Source organism: Microtus pennsylvanicus, chromosome 14 (genome assembly GCF_037038515.1).
Source record: "Microtus pennsylvanicus isolate mMicPen1 chromosome 14, mMicPen1.hap1, whole genome shotgun sequence".
In the NCBI taxonomy this organism is placed as follows: Eukaryota; Metazoa; Chordata; class Mammalia; order Rodentia; family Cricetidae; genus Microtus; species Microtus pennsylvanicus.
In genome coordinates this window covers 4,257,607-4,271,633 of record NC_134592.1, presented here as the reverse complement: position 1 = coordinate 4,271,633, position 14,027 = coordinate 4,257,607, and positions in this window count along the sequence as shown.

The window sequence follows — 14,027 nt, the reverse complement described above, 5'->3', positions numbered from 1 at the left end:
TTCATTTCACATGAAGCAAACCTTTACTTCTTACAAGTATATAAGTCAACATTTTCCATCATCACGTATTGTGCTGATGGACACTTCCACATACAATCAAACTCTGAGCTGTCATCACCATGCTTTACTGTCATCTTAATGAGTGCTACAGAGACCAGGGCTGAATATATCAAAGGGAGGAACATGATTTCTATCAGCATGTTCTCTCACACCATGTGAGTGATCAATGAATTCCTGTATTATCTTGTCTTATGTCTAAGGTACATAGACACACTGAAAATTTTTTATAACCCAGCTCTTCATTGACTACTCAATTAAAATTGTTTATAATGATAATGGCTTACCTAAGCCATCAATTTGAAACACATAGATAAAGGAAACTGAAACTAAAGAATTTCTTCTATTGGATTGGCCTATAACTCTTCTCTTACTGGTAAGTCACAGCCTTGTGATGATATACAGATTAGTAGAAATGGGTTAAATTAAGATGTAAAAGCTAGATAGAAATGTCCTTGAGCCATTGGCCAAACAGTGTTATAGTTAATATAGTTTCTGTGTGATTATTTGGGTAAGGGCAGTGGGGAATCCAATGGAAAGTCTCCATTTACACCCTCTGTCAAGCATTTTCTTAAGTGGTAATTAATGTAAGGTGATCCAACACCTTGTGAGTCATGTCATCCCTTGGTAGGTAGGTAAGTATGGCCTATATAATAAAGCAATCTGTGTAAGCCAAGAAGCAACATACCTTTACCATCTATGCTTCAGTCCTTACCTTCACTTTCCTCTTTTGGTTTCACTCAATGATGAGCTATGATATGCACAATAAAGCAAAATTTTCTTCACCTATTTGTTTTTTTTTAGTTTTGGTAGTTATTACAATAATAGTACCAAACAGGGAAAATAACCAAATGTAATTCCTTATCAAATATCAGGAGCTCTACATCCTTTCTTTTTTATTTATTTTTTCTCTTTTGTTCTCTATATACTTTCTATGTAGACTACAGGACAGAACAAAAATGATTCAGACACTAAGAAGGGCTCCCATTTGCTGACAATTTTGTTAAATTGACAACAAAATTTGAGAGGAAAGAAACTTAATTGAGAAAATTATTCTATAAGATATGTTTATAGGCAAGATCACAGTGTAATTTTTTTATTGCAGTATCAGAACCTATCAAATTTTGGGTAGAGTTTCTTCTCATATATTGTCCATGGGTTTCTATGTAATCAGACTGAAGAAGTCCTGTGGAACAAGCAAGTAATCAACACTCCTGCATTACCTCTGCTTTAGTTTCCACCTTGAGTTTTTGCCCTAACTTCACTCAGAGATAGAGCATAATGTCAAAGTTAGAATTTGAAATAAATATTTTTCTTCTCAAGTTTATTTTAGTCATGGTATTTCCCCATAGCAATAAAAATATAAGTGAATTGCTTTTTTTCAGTGCCTGCATCTTATAATCAGGTTTGAGTTGTCCTGGGTGAGTTCCAATATCTCTGCAGTCCATTAAACACATCAGAGATATTCTTTTAAAGAATTTTAGTATATTTAATTGCAATTTTCCAACTGTCCAACCCATAGAGGAAGTGATTGTTCCCTATTTTTGTATACAAGACTCAGTGAGATCACAAGCTTCTGACCGAAACATTTTTGCATAGTGACTTGCTTGGACTCACTTAAACAATGAAGTCATTCACTGGGCAATGGCAATTCAGGCATAAGCAACTCTTACACCCATCAGAAGTGGTAAAAAAAAAGCCCAGCCTCATGATGAATGTTCAATCTCAGGCAGGTTGGCCAGTGACTCTTGGGATAAGTTGGAAAATGCCCACAGTAGAGGAAACATTTTGGGACAGTTTTGCATTACTCCACTTTAATATACAGCAAACCTTAATATTAAACATACACAAGCACACACACACACACACAGAGAGAGAGAGAGAGAGAGAGAGAGAGAGAGAGAGAGAGAGAGAAACAGAGAGAGAGAGAGAGAGAAACAGAGACAGAGAGAGAGAAACAGAGACAGAGAGAGAAAGAGACAGAGAGAGAGAGAGAGAGGAGCTTTATTTGGGTAATAGGAATGGATCTGTTTTATTCTATTTCTGTGTTTCTCTTGCTAATTTTGAACTAGTTGTCGATCTGTAATTTAATTTGATTTCTTTTTTATGATTTTTCTATTTATTTATTTATTGTTGAAAAAATTTCCGCCTCCTCCCATTTCCCTCCCCCTCCCCCCACTCCTTTCCTCCTCTCCTCACTCCTCTCCCCCTCCCCCCACTCCATTCCCCCTCCTTCTCCAGTCTGAAGAGCAGGCAGGATTTCCTGCCCTGTGGGAAGTCCAAGGTACTCCACCCTCCATCCAAGTCCAGGAAGGTGAGCATCCAAACAGGCTAGGCTCCCACAAAGGCAGTTCATGCAATAGGATAGAAACCTAGTGCTATTGTCCTTGGCTTCTCATCAGCCCTCATTGTCCGCCATGTTCAGGGAGCCCAGTTTTATCCAATGCTTATTCAGTCCCAGTCCAGCTGGCCTTTGTGAGCTCCCAATAGATCAGCCCCACTGTCACAGTGGGTGGGTGCACCCCTCGCAGTTCTGACTTCCTTGCTCCTGTTCTCCCTCCTTCTGCTCCTCATTTGGACCTTGGGAGCTTAGCCCGGTGCTCCAATGTAGGTCTCTGTCTCTATCTCCATCCATCGCAAGATGAAGGTTCTATGGTGAATATACAAGATATTCATCAATATGGCTAATTTGATTTCTTATGAGAACAATAGCAAAACCTTATAAACCAGGATATCTGCAATAGCTTAAAATATTATTTTTCAGATTTCCAGACCATAACCCTGTAGCTGCTGTGAATTGGGCCCTCGTAACCCTATGACATTTCAATCTCTTCTCAATCTTGCTGAATCCTAGCACCCAACATTGCACCACAGAATGTATGGAGTGTCACAATTACTCTAAAAGTCTGTCAGTCAAGGTTCCAAGATTTCACAACTGGACTGAGAACCCAGAACCAGGGACTTACCTGTAAATGCAGTAGGTGTACATTTGAGAATGGAAACTGGGCTTACACCACAGCCGAGGAAAATGATTATATAGGAAGTCTTCCCATGTCCTATTTCTGTAAGTATTTTTCTCTCTGAATTCTTCTCTGCTTTATCTAGAAAATGTTATTCAACACGGGACCAAGTGATCTTTATTATTCTCAGTGTCTACAATATTGAAAATTCTGGGTATTTCAAGTATCATGAACTTGGATCTATTTTCTCACAAGATCAGCTGACTATTGTGTAGATCATAAAAAGTCACATGATATTCCTGGACAAGCATGAGCTTAATGTGGCCTTTGGGAAATTTCAACAACTGCAACAGGTCAGAAATACTCTCCAGCGAGTCTGGCCCTTACAATAGGCATTCTCGGAATCTCCTAATCTATAATATGCCTGCTGTTACAAAGAGACCTAAAAATAAGACTCCAGGTTTCTGATACCAAAATGGGACTTTAGCTTGTTAATTTGCAGGAAAGTTGTGCAGCTATAATATAAGAATAAATGTAAAATATCATCTATCATGAGCAAGTAGGCCTTATTCCAGAACATAACAAAGTTTCTACATATGAAAGTTTACAAATGTAATCCATAAGGTAAATAGGCTGAAAGAAAAAAATCCACATGATCGTGTCATTAGACTGAAAAAATGAGTTTAACAAAATCCAATTCCCCTTCATAGTATATTATGTGAGACTCTAGTGATTAAAAGAAAATTCTTTAACATAATAAGTGCAATATACAGGAAGATCTCAGTAAACATCAACTGAAATGCAGAGAATTTCTAAAAGTTTACACTAAAATCAGGGAACAGGCAAGGTTATTTATTCTCTACACATCTATTCAAAATAGTACTTGAAATTCTATCTAGAACATTAAGATAGCTAAGGTGGTCAAGTGAATATAATTAGGAATAATTCAAAATAGCTATACATGTAGCTTATATGACTGAAAATACAAGTGACCCTAAAATTGCCATCTGAAAACTCATAATGCTGACAGATAGCTTCAGCTAAGTAGGACACGAAACAAATACACAAAGATCAGTGACCTTTCTATATACAAATGGTTATTAGACTGAGATGGATGTTGAAAAGGAAACAATACCATTCACAAGAGCCTCAAAAATAACTTGAGATAATTCAACAAAGGAAGTAAAATACCTGTATGACAAGAATTTAAGATATTTAAGCAATAAATAGAAATAGCTAATAGAAATGGAAAGATTTTTGTAGGGGAGAGGGCCCATTGTTGTATGAGGAGAGGACCCCTTGTTTGTCCCAACCACCTGGCTAGCTTTTATTTAAAATAACCAGATAGAAGCTGTATTAATTAAAACAATGTTTGGCCATTAGCTCTAACTTCTTATCGGCTAACTCTTATCTATTAGTTTAACCCATCTTTATTAATCTATGTATCGCCATGTGGCAGTGGCTGACCTAAGATTCTAACCAGCATCCAACTCAGGTAGAGAATCCATGGCTTCTCTGACTCTGCTCTTCTTCCTCCCACCATTTGGTTCTGTTTTTTATGACTAGTCAAGTCCCACCCTAGGCCAACACAATTTCTTTATTCATTAACCAATAAAAGCAACACAGAAACAGAAGGAACTACTACACCATTTCTGTTTAAACAAAAAGGAAGGATGTAACTTTAACATAGGAAAATTACATATAACAAAACAGTTACAAAGCAAGAATTACAGTTACAATATTTATATCTACTTTATCTTTTATCATAACTAAGGAAAATATAACCATAAATTCTGCAACTCCTTCAAAGACTTCAGAATAATACCTATGTAAACTGGAAGTATATTACAAGCAACTTTCAAAACTTTAGAATTGATAGAGACATCTTGCTGCCTAGACAGTCACCCAAAGATTTTCTGTAGCATTGGGGCATCCATCTTCAGCCTAAAGGTGCATAGTATCCAGCAGACTTTTCCATGAAGCAGAAAATTTCTTTTTTTTAAATTTATTTATTTATTAAAGATTTCTGTCTCTTCCCCTCCACGGCCTCCCTTTTCCCTCTCCCTCCCCCAATTAGCCCCCCCCCCTCATCAGCCCGAAGAGCAATCAGGGTTCCCTGCCCTGTGGAAAGTCCAAGGAACCCCCACCTCCATCCAGGTCTAGTAAGTTGAGCATCCAAACTGCCTAGGCTCCCACAAAGCCAGTACCTGCAGTAGGATCAGAAACCCATTGCCATTGTTCTTGAGTTCTCAGTAGTCCTCCTTGTCTGCTATATTCAGAGAGTCTGGTTTTTTCCCAGGCTTTTTCAGCCCCAGGCCAGCTGGCCTTGGTGAGTTCCCAATAGAACATCCCCATTGCCTCAGTGTGTGGGTGCACCCCTTGCGGTCCTGAGTTCCTTGCTCGTGCCCTCTCTCCTTCTGCTCCTGATTTGGACCTTGAGATTTATGTCCGGTGCTCCAATGTGGGTCTCTGTCTCTGTCTCCTTTCAAAGACAGTTCAGTCACTTTCTTCTGTATCTCGCAGAATGTCTCACAGACCCTTTCATGAAGCAGGAACCCCAAGAGATCAGTTTAAGCAAGTTCAGCAGTCATCTTTCTGCTGGTTCTTCATGGCCCATTTATGAAACAGTCCAGACAAGAGCATTTCTTGCCCAAATAGCTAAACAACTCCATAAGGATCCTCTTCAATTCCCTTCTTCCTTAGGAAGTAGCTTGGTGCCGCCAGGAGCAGACGTGTCTCATTATCATGAAAAGTCCTAATTTATTAAAACATTTTAAATGCTATATTCTGTAGTCTCTAAAAAGATATGAAGAATGCCTATCCATCTGAAATATACTTATGAACATCTAGAAAAATCTAACTAATATGACTACAAACTTGACTATTATTGGTGATTATCTCTTAACCTATATTTCTTAATTATACTGTACATTTTCAAATGAACTACACAATCAAAATACATTAATCAACAGCAGAAACATACATATAACAAGACTAACCTTAAATTTCTATCAATAAACCAAGATCCATACCAATGCAAATTATTCATATTTATATTATATCCCCCTTTAAATGCAAAAGAACATTTATAGTCAATATTGGAAATAAGGGTGTAGATTTGTTTGTTGTCTGAGGTTTTATACCTGCCCAGTTTCCACAATAGTTAACTTCCAAAGAAATCATGCAGAGGTCTACATAAGTTATAAACTGATTGACACTTATAAATTATATTAGCTCATTTTTCTTATCTGTGTTAGCCATGTGGCTCAGTACCTTATTTGGCGGGGCAGTCACATCTTGCTTATTTGGCTGGGACAGGACTGCAGAATGTGCTTTCTTCTTCCCAGAATTCTTCTGTTCTCCTTGACCTACCTCTACTTCCTGTATGGTTGTCCCACCTATACATTCTGCCTGGCTACTGAGCAACCAGTGTTTTTTTAAAATATAATTGACAGAATACAATATTTATCCCACACCACTTCCCCCTCTTTTTTATAAATAACAAGAACTTTGAATCTAATATCCGTTCTTTAGCTTTTCTCCTCACCATTAGCCATAACAACTTGTAACCAACATTCTAAACAAAGGAAAATATCAATAGTCCATTTTAGGGAATGTGGGCATAGTTTTCCAGGCTTCTTCCTGCTGGTTGGGGGTGCTGATAATCATTTCAGTTTTGCTTTTATGAAAAGTTCCACTGATCTTCAATAAAAGATGAAGCAAATACTGTTAGTAACGGAAGAGTATTAATATAATAGATGTATATCTTCTCAAGACATTGAGAAGTAGTAAATGTACCCCTAGAACAATATGTGTATATTGAACAACATAAGTGGTTTAGAAGTTTCAAATATTTTGTTTCCCTCTTCCTGTGTTTATAGATTATTTCTTATAGCCCATTGATTTTTGTACAGAAGCACATACAATTTTTATAAAGGAACTGTTAGAATATGCAGGTACCATACTATGGACTTTTGGAGACACAGTTTGTAATTGGTTTTGGAAGTCATACAGAGAAGTAGCAGCTTTTCTATAATGTGTATGAGAATAAAAATTGCTCTATGTACAGACACACACAGATAAAAATAAAATAGTTTCTAAATCATAAATGCAGGTTTAACACATGACCTGGTTATTAAACATTTGTATTTGCATTTTCAAGTTAATGTATCACCAAAATATTTTTGTAAGTCATTTTTATTTGGCAAAAGTGAGTGTATTTCATATTTTCATTTTATACCTGTAAGCTGAACATGGATATCTATGTGAATTTTATTTCAGTTTTCTAAATCATAAATGTATGCCATATACATGTATGAAAATGTCATAATGAAAGACATTGATTGTAGAAATAATATAGGCTCATATTAATAAGAAAACAGCATGATAACTCATGCTCAGAATGTTCTACAAAATTTTATGCATTGCATCATCAAGTATTTTTTTACCCACAATTCAAAGAGGCCCACTTGAGTTATGCTAACATGATTAAACATGGAAATGAACAATGCAATTGAATACAAAGGTAAAATATATATTTCCAAAAATGTAGAACATATAATTCATAAAATTAAATCTTTTCCGTATAAAGACTACCAACACATTAGGAAGAAAGAAAAAAAAAGAAAATGTATTAGTGTGTTTTGCACTATGGGAAAGAAATGGCTGTTCTAGCTATGCAAATGTGAGGTCCTAAATTAAGTTCTCCAGAAAGTGTGTAATGCTTTGGAAGCTTCTTTTTTCTGCACCATTACCACTTCTATTTTGAGATGACAGGTGGAGATAGGAGAATCTTGATATTTATCAGTCACCTAACCTGACACATCTAGTGATAGACAACTAGTGACCTTGTATCAAAGAAGGCAGAAAGTCTTCTAACCTCAACATATAGTATATACTGGTACCTACATATCCACCCTCACCTCCCCCCCATGACACACACAGACAGAGAGACACACGAATAAATATGACTAAAGTACCTGCAGAGAGAAATGATCACGGGGTATAATACAACTATAATCATAGTGATCAAGAAATACATAAAAGAATTTGTCTCTTTAATCTAGGACAATATAACGATGTCCACTTGAATAAAATAGCCTGATCCTTATTCATGAAAGAGAAGAGTAATCCAAAATATAAAATTGTTCACAGATGGCATGAGTTTGTCACATAGATGACTTGTACTTTTGTGCAAAAATGTCATTCACAGATAAATCATTATTTAATAAAAGTACATGTTGCCTGTTGATCATTAGAGGATCAGGAAAGAACAGGTTGTTTTCTTTTCCTCAAGAATGAATTTGGGATATATGAGATCAGTATTAGGGTGTATGGGTTAGCAGAACAAGGGCTCTGGGACAGAAGAATATTTGACTTGAATGAAAATGTATAAGTTCAGTCCTTTTATCTTGGTCTCAGATGGTGGTTCTGTTTGGAACGGTTTGGGAGGGGTGACTTTTCTGCAGAAACAGAATCATTAATGGTGGGCTTTGATAGTTCATACCCTCATTCGACTTCTCTCTGCCTTTTGCTTGTGATTTCTCCAATATCTGTCCACTATTTGCTAGTATAGTTCCTCCATGCTCCTTTGGATTCTATCACTGAAGTAATGAGGCAAAACAAAATTTCTTTTCTTAAATTCTCTTTGGCCACAGTGTTCTATGAAAGGAAATGAAAAGTAATAAATAAAAACATACACCTTGTTCAGGCCTTTACACCAGCAAAATTCAGTTATAATTTGCTAGTGATCACAAAAGGACATGACATCACAACTCAGAAATATCTTCATTCTTACACACACACACACACACACACACACACACACACACACACACACATTTATTTATAAAATATACTGAGTCAAATTACTTAGGGCTAATATTTGTGTATGTATCACCTATCATATTAATTGTAATTTGGGAATAGTTATTCTTCACTCAACAACAACTAATTGTTTGTAACTTGATGTGGGATTTCCCTTGAATGCTATGAATATAGTTTATTACCAATGGTTGGTAAAAAAAAAAGCTGTTTTGGCCTATGAGAATGCAGAGTATTGTCAGATGGGAAATTAAAACACAAATATATAGAGTAGGTGGAGCCAAAGAGACACTATGTAGCTGCCAAAGGAGAAAGACACCAGAATCATACTGGTTAGCCACAGCTCCGTGTTTATAAATAGATTAATAGAAATGGGTTAACTTAAGTTGTAAGAGCTAACTAGGAATATGTCTGGAGCACTGGCTGAACTGTTTTCAAATTAATATAGTTTCTTGGTGACAATTTGGGTCTGAGTAGTCAGGAAACCAAAGCAGGTTCTCTGCTTACATAATAGCACCTAAGGTATGGCAATATACATGCACTTAAATCCTAAGAAAACTTAAAGAAAAGGACTTCTAGAACCCCCGCCAAATTGAGTCAATTGGAGCATCTTGGTAGCCACAGTTTTCCATATAAGCTCTTTTTGCTGACCACAAGCAGTGGCATAGCTCCTTTAAGAGATAGCTTCCTGCTTCTTTATTACAGTCCTTTCAGAAAGTCCTGCTACAGAGCACTTAAATGGGGTTTGTAAGCAGAGAGCTACAAGTTGCTTAATGGCAACATAGACCTCCTGCATCCTTGGAAGTAGGAAGTTAGCATGACTCATAGAGCTGGCAGTGAACATACTTCTACCATTTTTAGTGAGGCAAAGCCAAAAAGCAGTGCCACAGTGTTATCCTAGTCACACTGTTTGACATTTTAAAAGTGCTCTTGTACAAAAAAAGCATTACAGATATAATAGAAATGCTGATTTAGACAGAAAGAAAACATCTAAATGGGTCACAGTGTTTGATAAATGTGCATGCATTTATGACTAAAGGTAATAAAATAAATATTAAAATTTAACTTAACTAGCTTAATTTTTAACTAGTATAAATCTTGTCTTCATATGTACTAATAGGCATAGTTATCTCTCCCCTCAAGGAAACTCCTCTTTGCAAAAATTGGAGACCATTGCAGAAAAACAAATAAAAATGCATAATTGTTAGGCAAACTGCAACTGGTATATCTACAACATAACTTATGCATCATAGACCTAGCAGTTATTGTGAAAGAGGGAATGGAAAGGGGTGTGAGCCAGGATAACGAATTTTTCTCTAATATTATGTCTGTTATAAGTGGTAGAGAAGATATAATCAAGAAGCCTAACTAACAAGGCTCCAGAAACATGACCTAATGCAGAATGAAATAAATAAACATGCTAATATGGTAGAAGGAGACTTTACTGTGCCTCAATTCTCAATTAAGGAGCCATGAGTAGGAGAAATAGTCTTCAAGTGATAAGAGTATACTAATACATTTTCCAATACTGTACAATCCTGAAAACATACTTACAAGTTACATTATATGCAGTGATGGGATTGGATTTCCATAATTAGGGATACACACATACATGCATACACATACATTTACTCATACGCACACATACACACAGCTGAGAGAGAGGGAAGCAAACATATTTACAAAGTAAAGAAAAAGGCAATGAACTTGAATGAAAACAGGAGTCTATAAAGGAATCTTAGTATAGAAGAAAGAAAAAAGAAAACGAAATATATTATGATCTCAAAAATATTTACATAAATTCACACTAGAAACCAAACTCTTTGTTCATTAATTTCTTTACTTTTTCATGTGGAAATCAAAACAATAGAAACTGAGTGATATGTAGTTCAGCAGTAAAGCAATTGCCTCATGTGCACAAAACCCTGGATTCATTTCCACACAGCATAATAAACCCCTGTCATAATGCTTGCACCACAATTGGAAGTCTTTGGGTGATATGTTATGAGCTGCTGACCCGGTCTGTCACCAGTGTACCCTGTCCCTTTAAGAGACAAGCCCTGGCCACTCCTAACCTGCCCCTTTCCACCAAGGGAAGTGAATATCCCACCTTTTCCGGCACACACTCTCTCTTTTTCTCTTTCTCAAAGAAGTTTTTTTTTCTTCCTATCTCCCAGCCTCTCTTTCTCTCATCCCCCCTCTCATTGTGCCTCTCTCTTTTCTTCCCCTTCTCCCCTCCTCCCTTTCCTTTCCACTTTATAACACACTAAATCAAATCTATATTTAAACTCTTTCTCAATGATGTACATCTGTCTCCCACCTGCTATGTTCTCCACCCTCCAAGGTGACCCAAACCGCTAAAGCCTCAGGGGACTTGTTGAGGCATGGGTCATCTGCAAATCTGCAACAGCCTCTTGTGGGAACAGCTGTCCCTAGAGGGACCACTGCCCCTGGTAGGATCAGTCCCACACCTTATATAATTAAAAAAGAATAACATAATGCAGAAGGACCAGAGTTCAAGGTATTCTTTGTAATTACAATATGATTGAAGAAAGCACAGAATACATTAAACTAATATCCTCCAATTTATATTTAAGAAATAAAACTATAAATGACTGCACAATACATATTACAGGAAGAGATAATTTCCAGGCACAGGAAACCAATCTTTAACATTCCTCTGCACCTGCTTCACAGGGTGTCTTCTCAGTATATCCTAACAGCACTTGAGGAATTTGGAACCTTGTTTAACACTTAGTACCTAGGAAGCAATGGACACTTCTCTCATCAGGATACTACATCTGAATCATCTGTTATGCTTTCTCTCAATGTACTTAATCTTGAATGATAATTAACAGCCCCTTATTGTCCTCCTGTGTTATTATAGTAGTTTGAAGTAAATTGAAATTTTGACATAATGTAATAATATTTAATTCAGTGTGCATTAAAATTGCCTTGTAATGCATTTCACACATCTGGATGTGAGCTGCTCCTCCTACCTGCAAAGAAATTTGTCCCAGATACTTTTGAGTCTGAGTAAGTCCAAGATCTCATGTTATTTTATCAAAAAATATTTTCCAGGAAATCAAAATTTTCTTTACCATAACTTTACACCCCAGCAATTTTCAGCATTTTGCATTTAGTCTACTTCCACCTAATTTCCAGAGACCTTATCAACAGTGGAAAACCTTGTTACATGGCACTAAAACTAGCTGAACCTTGTGTCAGAAGTTTGTATATGCAGTCGTCTTACAGTCTGTATAAAGTCCTCTGATGTATACCTATTCACTATATGGATAATATATTGTGTAAGAGTCTATTTGCAAGAGGTGTCACAATTTCTGATTCAACATTTAATCTTATGAGGGTGTCAGGTGCACCCCGAGAAAATCCAAACGTATCCACTGTTTTCTTATTAGGTCCATGTTATCCAAACACATCTTGTTTCCTTTGCAAATGCTAATTAACCATTTATGAACACTAAATGACATCCAAAGACTCTTTAAAATAGTAATTTGGTTTAATCTTACATAGAGAAATCCATGGCTATATTGAAGCCATTATACAACATTCTCCATGGTGACCACAATCCCAGGATACATTGGAAGCTAACGTGGAATCTAAAAGTTTCTTGGCTCTTATAGAAGAAAAACTTAATTCTCAAAAGCTCCTTCATGAAGATAACAGTAAAGCTGAGTCTTGGTATACATCCTTCTGAGTATACACCCTCTGCCTACTTGTCGTGGAAAGGGTCACTATAAAGATTGAATTTTCCTGTAACACATTAAAAAAATTGGCTGCCTACACCTCACTGGACAAAGAAAGAAGAAGATAGGGAACCTGAAATGATACTATCCTATAGCCATACTGATGAATATTTTGCATATCACCATAGAACCTTCATCTGGCGATGGATGGAGATAGAGACGGAGACCCACACTGGAGTACTGAGCTCCCAAAGTCCCAATGAGGAACAGAAGGAGGGAGGAGATGAGCAAGGTAGTCAGGACCAAGAGGGGTGCACCCACCCACGGAGACAGTGGGGCTGATCTATTGGGAGCTCACCAAGGTCAGCTGGACTGAGACTGAGGAAGCAGGGGATGGAGCCTGACTCTCTGAATGTGGCAGACAATGAGGGCTGCTGAGAGGCCAAGGACAATGGCACTGGGTTTTGATCCTACTTCATGTTCTGGCTGTGTGGGAGCCTGGCCAGTTTGGATTTTCACCTTCCTAGACCAGGGGAGGGGGGAGGACTTTGGACTTTCCGCAGGGCAGGGAACCCTGTCTGCTCTTGAGACTTGAGAGGGAGGGGGAGAGGAGTGGGGGGAGAGGAAGAGGAGTGGGGGCACAGGGAGAGGAGTGGGGGGGAGGAGTGGGAGGCTGGGAGGAGGCGGAAATTGTTTTTTTTTCTCAATAAAACAAAAAGAAAGTTTAAAAAAATAAAAAATAAAAAAAGTTAACAGAAAATTGAAATTGGTATAGGATTGAGTCAGAATTACAGCTAAGAAACAATAAACAGTTAAGACAGAAGAATTAGAAGAGTACAAGAAAGAAAACAGAATAAAGAGACATATGGAGGAAAAATTGCCTGTAACTGAATTGTTTTCCCTCAGATCCCTTTGGTTATTTCATTTCACTTGCTATTGAAGCACGATTAATAAAAGCTCAGAAACAGATATTGGAGATCAACCTGAAGATCATAAAATCAAAGCAGTAAGCCACTGTATTTTACTTCAAACTCAGTCCAAAAATGGTGAAACTGCCTCCAGGAAACCTCAGAATGAGATTAAGATTGAGAGTTGTTTCCTAACATGTTATAATACCCTCTAGTTCTGTGATTAATGATGTGTACTACTACTGCCTGGTTTATATGGCAAGCTAGTATTGCTACTGGGATTAAAGCTGTGTGTCATTGTTGCCTGGTCAGTGAGGCTGGCCATTAGAACTGTTGTATTTTTCTAATAATCTTCAGGCAATCTTTATTAAAAGGAATTAAAATGCAACTACATTGATCTTTTTTGTATAAAATGAAAAAGAAGCATATAACTAATATAAAAACTATATATAATAATACAATACATATAAAATATATATGGGCAATAACTACATGAAAAATGTCTATTTCATTTTCATTTGAGAACTTCATAGAAAACACTCCACATCTAGCCTATCTTTGTGAGTTTGAAG